This window comes from Ceratotherium simum, chromosome 20 (genome assembly GCF_057802395.1).
Source record: "Ceratotherium simum simum isolate JZ-2026a chromosome 20, ASM5780239v1, whole genome shotgun sequence".
In the NCBI taxonomy this organism is placed as follows: domain Eukaryota; kingdom Metazoa; phylum Chordata; class Mammalia; order Perissodactyla; family Rhinocerotidae; genus Ceratotherium; species Ceratotherium simum.
In genome coordinates, this window is record NC_141919.1 from 17,400,603 (window position 1) to 17,406,602 (window position 6,000).

Below are 6,000 nucleotides of genomic sequence, written 5' to 3' on the forward strand. Positions count from 1 at the left end.
TTTAGAATTGTGTTATTAATTTCGAAATATTTGGGGCGTTTTCTTGATGTCTTATGGTTATTGGTTTCAATTTAATTCTGTTGTCATTTGAAAATATATTCTGTATAATTTCAATCTTTGTAAATTTATTGAGATTTGATAAATGAGGTAGGCATTTATCAATTTCATTAATATTTTTCAGAAAAGGAAGTTTTGACTCTTCATTTTTCTTATTGCTATGGCCTAGCGTATAGTCTATCTTGGTGAATATACCATGTTCAATTGAAAAGAATATGTGTGTTACATACTCTTGAACTTTTTTTAATAATTATCTGATTTATTTACCAATTTTTGTAATTCATAAAATGTTTGTAGAATTAATTTCTTTTATTTTTTAGCTATGCTTCTTGTGTTTTTCTCATGCTGTTTTATTCTTAGGTAACTGAATTTATCAATCCTAATTCTATGAAAATTTTGAATCATAATTAGAAAGTTTCTTTCAATACTGAATTTACAAATTATTTCACCCATAGTTTTTCTAGTACTTGTATTTTTTAAAATTTAGATCTTATATTTGGGGTTTACTCTAGTGTGATATGTAGATTGATGTTTATATTTCTCCAAGTGGCTGTTAAGTTATCCAAATACTATTTATTTTTAGAATCTTTTTATTCCACCATTATTTCAGCTGTTGCTATTATCATACAGTAAATATCCTTATATATATGATCAAATCTATTTCTAGAGCTACTATCCTGTTTTTCTCATTGGTCTATAAGTTTATGCACCAGAGTGACACTTTTTAACTAAAGAGGGTTATTACTATGTTCAAATATCTAATAGAAACTATTCCCACTTCATTACTCTTTTTTTCTAGTGTTATGCCAATTCTGAAATATTTATTTTTCTATATGAACTTAAATAATAACTCAACTATCTCACCTCTCTTCAAATGGTTGGGATATTTGTTGAGCTTACATAACATTTATAATCAACTTAGAGAAAGCCAGAAACTTAATAATTGAGACAGCCTATCTGGGAATAAGATTCTTTTTCATTTATTCAACAACATTCCTAAAAATACATTTTGCATATTTTGGTTGATTAATTTTATCTTTCCCCAATGCTATTGAAAATTGGATTTTCTCTGCCGTTATGACTTCTAACAGATATATTTTTAAGCGTGAAAGATAATTTGAAATTTATTTATTTTTTTATTTATCTTTTTTGTGAGGAAGTTCAGCCCTGAGCTAACATCTGCCAATCCTCCTCTTTTTTTTTTTGGCTGAGGAAGACTGACCCTGGGCTAACATCCGTGCCCATCTTCCTCCACTTTATATGGGACGCTGCCACAGCATGACTTGACAAGCGGTGCGTTGGTGCGCGCCCAGGATCCAAACCGGCGAACCCTGGGCCGCCGCAGCAGAGCGCGCACACTTAACCACTTGTGCCACCGGGCTGGCCCCTGAAATTTATTTTATACTAACAGTATTTTATTAAATTATAATTTACATAATAACAATTTTTTAAAACATTAAGTGTACGGCTCTATAAATTTTGACAAATATATTGACCTGTGTAATGATAACCTAAATCAAGATAAAGTTTGTTACCATCCCAAGGAGACTTCCTCCATGGCCCTTTGACTTTCTAAAAAATTTCTTTTGATGATCCTGTTTTAAATTTTAATGAAATGCAATTTATCATTTTTTTCTTTTATAAATGGATTTATTTGTATGTTACCCAAAATAAACTTTACTTATCTAAAGTTGTGAAGATATTCCCCTATATTTTTTTCTATATGCCTTACAGATTTAATTTACTCCTTTCTTCTCTTAACGTCATGAATTATATCAGTTTATTTTCTAATGTTAAACTCTTGGTACTTTCCTGGGATAAACACAATCATTCAAGATGTATTATCTACTTTATATATTGCTAGATTTATTTCTTTAATGTATGGTTAACACCTTTGCATCTACATTCATGATATTGGTTTAAAATTTTCTTTCTTTAATATCTTTTTCATGTTTTGTTATCTGCATCACGTCTTGCTCCCATTTTAGGAAGTATATACTCTCTCTCTCTTCTTTGAAAGTATTTGTGTGTTAACTTTTTAATTTTCCTTAAATATTTCATAAAATAAATTATTAAAGCCATCTGGGAATTGAGTTTTGTGCATGAAATTTTAAAATTTTTGACAAATATAAGACTATTGAGCTCTTCTATTACTTTTGTTAGTTTGATAAAGTTGTGTATTTTAAGGAATTTATGCATATTTTCTAATTCATTGAATATTTTGGAAAAATTTTGTTTATTTTATATTGACTTATTTTTCTTTTATATATGCGTGAATTGTAATGATGTCTCTTTTTTTTCACTCTGCTATTGTCAAATTCTGTTTTCTCTCATATTTCCTTGATTAGTCTTGGTAGGCATTTATCAATTTTATTAATCTTTTTCAAAAAGCAAGTTTTTACTCTATTTATTTTCCCTATTGCTTATTACCTTTTCATTTTATTGGTTTCCACTAATATTTTTATGGTGGAATGACATCATCAAGATGGCAACATAGGTGGTTCTCAACTTCAGTCCACCTCACAAGAAGACCAACTAGCAACTATCCGTAGACTAGACACCATAGTCAAAATCCGAGAACACAGAGGTGAGGCCGAAACACTGCCTTGAACCACAGACACCAAGGAGGACCACGTAAGAAAGGTGAGAGGAACAGCTGCGATCTCACCTCCCTCCTCCAGGCCAGAACAGCACTGTACTGAGAGGGTTTCTCAGGAGGAAGAGAGAGCCCAAGGTGGACATCCAGCTCCCCCCGTATTGTGGGACACTTTCCAGGAGGCTCAATCTGATGGTGCCTGATGACGATCACAAGGGTGATCTGTAAGGCTTGACCATTGGAGATCAAATTGAGACAGAGAAGGGGGGTGGGCCTACAGCAACCAGCACTCAGATCTTGGCAGACCACATTACTCCTTGCAGTGGTGCCTGAGTAGAGATCCTAGCCAGTGGTTCTGCCCATCTGCACAGCCAAGCTGGTGGCCCCTTCTGGCAAAAATAAGCGAAAATAAGCAAGTAGGACTACATCAAACTACAAGCTTCTCCACAGCAAAAGAATTGATCAACAAAATAATAAGGCAACCTACAGAATGGGAGAAAATATTTGCAAACCACATATCTGATAAGGAGTTAATATGCAATACATATAAGGACCTCACACAACTGTATAGCAAAAAAACCAATAATCCAATTAAAAAATGGACAAAAGACCTGAATAGACATGTTTCCAAAGAAGGTATTCAAATGTCCAACAGGTACGTGAAAAGATGGTCGATAACACTAATCACCAGGGAAATGCAAATCAAATGTATATATATCATATCTTATATCTCATATAGCATATATAATGGAATATTACTCAGCCATAAAAGAGAAAGAAATCCTGACATTTGCCATAATATGGATGAACCTTTAGAGCAAGTGAAATAAGTAAAACATCAGACAGAGAAAGACAAATACTGTGTGATCTCACTTACATGCGGAATCTAAAAACACTGAACTCATAGAAATAAGGAACCAATTATTGGTTGCCAGAGGTGGGGAGGAGGTGGGTGGGGGAAATGGGTGAAGGTGGCAAAAAGTGCAAACTTCAGGTTGTAAGATGAGTAAATTCTGGGGATGTAATGAACAGCATAGCAATGATAGTTAACAGTACTCTATTGTATATTTGAAAGGTGCTAAGAGAGTAAAACTTATAAGTTTCAAAACAAAAATATTGTAACTGTGTGAGAAAATGGGTGTGTTAACCAAACTTATTGTGGTCATCATTTCACAATGCAGACATATATCAAATCATTACATTGTATACCTTAAACTTATACAATGTCATATGTCAATTGTATTTCAATAATGCTGTAAAGAATAAAATAAAAAATATATATGTATTTTTTTTCCTGCTGTGCTTTTTGGCTTTAATTTGCTCTTCTGAGGTGAAAGCTTGGTTTATTGATTTTAAATGTATCCTCTTCTATGATATATGCATTTAAAGTATATATTTCTCTCAGCACTGTTTTAGATGTACCCACCATAATTTGATGTGCTATGTTTTTATTAATGTTTAGTTCAAAATGCTTTCTCATATTCATTATGAGTTTTTCTTTGATCCCTGGTGATTTAGTGGTATATTGTTTAGTTTCCAAAGAGTTGGAGATTTTTAGAGTTATCCTTTATTATTGAATACTAGTGAAAATGTATTATTATCAGGGTATAGACTGCATGAGTGCAATCACTTTGAATTTATTCAGACTTCTAATAAGACAACATATGGTCTATTTTTGATAAAAATTTCATGGAATTTTTATCAAGTAATATACACTTTGAAGTTAGTGTTTTATAAATGTGAAGTTGGTCAATTTACTTAATCTTGTTCATATTATATTTTATATTGTTACTCATATTTTGTTTCGTTTTACTTTTGGTAAGAAAAAAGTATTAAAACCTCCAATTATGATTTTGGATTTGCCTAGTCCTTCTTTAAGTTCTGTCAATTTTTGCTTTGTGTATTTGGAAACTACTTATTGGTTATGCACAATTAAGATTGTTATTTCTTCTTAATAAATCATCCTCCTTTTCACTAGGAAATATATCTTTGGTAATATTATTTTGAAGTCTACTTTGTTTCGTAGTAATATAGCTACATCATCTTCCTCATGATTATCATTTTCATGGTGCAGTTTGATCCAGTCTTTTACTTTCAAACAAATTTTTACTTACATTTAAAATAGCTCTGTTATAAATAGCAGCATGTAGTTTTCTTTTTCATCTACTGTTATAATTTCTGTCCTTTAATTGGAGTGTTTAGTCCCAAATATCATTTAGTTTATTGATTAGATTGCTGTTTATTTCTATTATTCTCTTTTGTGTATGTAATTTTTCTGCCTCCTTTTGAAATCAAGTATTTTTAACATTCTTTTTATACCTCTAATGACATTTTAGCTATGTCTCTTTCTATTTATTTTAATAAATTACTCTAGATATTACCATATTGTCCTTAACTTGTCACAGTTATTGAAAAGGACTTTATTTCATCTTTATTATTGAAGTATGTTTTCACTCAGTACAGAATTCTAGGTTTACCTGTTTCTCTTTCAGTACTTTAAGACATTGTGTTGTCTCTGTGTTCCAATTTTTTTTCTGATGACATATTAGCTGTCATTATAATTGTTTTCTCCTCATTGTATAATGCGTCTTTTATTATTCTTACTGCTTTTAATGTTTTCTTCTTATTTTTATTCTCTCCTTGTCATTAGTTTGACTATGATGTAGTGATGACTAGGTGTAGTCTTCTTTTTATCTATCTTGCTTAGGGTTTGCTGAGCCCTGTGAATCTCTGCATTGTTGTCTGTCATTTATTTTAGAAAAAAAATTGAGCAATTATTTCTTCAAATATTTCTTCTTGTATGTTGGACCATTTGATATTTTCTTATATGTCACAGACTCCTCTTTCTAATTTTTTTTTCATTATTGGTTCTCTCTATGCTTCAAATTGCATAAATTATATTATCCTTTGTTGAGTTCACAATCATTTATTTTGCTGTGACTTGTCTGTGACTAGGCACTTCTAATAAATTCTTTATTTCACATATTACATTTTTCAGGTCTAGAATTATCATATACTTCTTCCAAAGGGCTTTTATTTTCCTGCTTAAATTACCCCAACATTTACGTCTTTATCAACAGACCATTTAACATATTTTTAATGGTTATTATAAACTCTTTTTCTATTAATTCCAACACCTGGGTCATCTGTGGTCTCTCGTTGACAATTGCGTTTTCTTGTATATGCATCTTATTTTCTTACTTCTTCATATGGCTAATGTTTTTTCTTACTTTATGTGAGATTTCATGAATTATAACATTATAGATTTGCATTATGTTCTTTTCCTCTAAGCGTGTTGAAACGTGTCTGGCAAATGGGAAAATTATTGACAGATCACTGTGAGCTTG